Source organism: Jaculus jaculus, chromosome 17 (genome assembly GCF_020740685.1).
Source record: "Jaculus jaculus isolate mJacJac1 chromosome 17, mJacJac1.mat.Y.cur, whole genome shotgun sequence".
In the NCBI taxonomy this organism is placed as follows: Eukaryota; Metazoa; Chordata; class Mammalia; order Rodentia; family Dipodidae; genus Jaculus; species Jaculus jaculus.
The window spans coordinates 42,752,004-42,753,190 of record NC_059118.1 but is presented as its reverse complement, the minus strand read 5'-3'; the positions used below and the strand labels follow the sequence as shown (position 1 = coordinate 42,753,190).

Genomic DNA, 1,187 nt, shown 5'->3' with positions numbered 1-1,187 from the left:
CTGAACTTCCAAATTTAGCTTCCAGTTCTTGTTTCTAAGTTATGAATTTGAAAGAGAAAATTCTTTTTTCTTTTGACAGGTTCACAAAAATTTTTGCCTTACCAAGTTGAGGCAGGTATTTTTGATAAAAGTGCTTTGTAGTTATATAATGAAGAGATGAAAGCCCTTCAGTATTAGCAGCTAACTTTATAAACTCTGAGATTTACATATGATTTCAATAATCATAAAATGTTGTATTTGTAATTTTTTTGATTGATTATTATATAATATAAAACTTGAAGAAGTGTGCTCACTTCTGAAGCACATATACTAAGATTGGAACAATACAGAGAAGATTAGCATGGCCCCTGAGGAAGAATGACAGGCAAATTCATGAAGCATTACATATTTTTAAAAACCTTCCATGACAAAACTCACCTTTACAACTATATAACATGAAACCAAACCTACAGAGAGTATTTCAGGAAATTCTCCACAGAGAAGAATCAAATAATCAACCTGACATACCTACAAGAAGCAGATCACATGTACCTAACTCAGAGAAGGCACAAAAACCTTCAAAGTCCATGAAAACACCAAACCACATAAAACAACATAATATGGCAGGGATCAAATCAAACCTCACAGTCATTACCCTAAATATTAATGGCCTTAATTCACCCATCAAGAGACACAAGCTAACAGGATGGATCAGAAAATTAGAACCCTCAATCTGTTGTCTACAAGAAATCCACCTCACCACTAAAGACAGACACTTCCTCAGGGAAAAAGGGTGGGAAAATGATATTCCAAGCAAATGGAAATAAGAAAAAGCAGGCATAGCCATATTAATATCAGATAAAATAGACTTCAAACCAAAAATAATCAAAAAAGACAAAGAAGGCCCCATCTTACTGATCAAGGGAACAATCCAGCAAGAGGATATTACAATCATCCATCTTTATGCATCAAATTCAGGGGCACCACAATCCATAAAACAAAATCTACTCAAAAATAAAACAGAAATAACCACCAACACCATCATAGTTGGGGACTTCAGTACATCATTATCAGCAATAGGTAGATCATCCAAACAGAAACTTAACAGGGAAGTGAGAAAACTCAAGAAAACCATAGAACATTTAGACCTAATGATCTATATAAATTCTAGTCCAAATCTATGGACTACACATTCTTCTCAGAAGCAC

At 34.0% G+C, this 1,187-nt stretch overlaps 1 non-coding gene across 1 annotated transcript; it reads left to right on the top strand.

The window, feature by feature from the left end:
- Nucleotides 1–285: 285 nt before the first annotated feature.
- LOC123455628 lies at nt 286–392 on the top strand. The gene has a single exon (XR_006634018.1). It is a non-coding gene; the product is annotated as a U6 spliceosomal RNA (small nuclear RNA).
- Nucleotides 393–1,187: the final 795 nt, after the last annotated feature.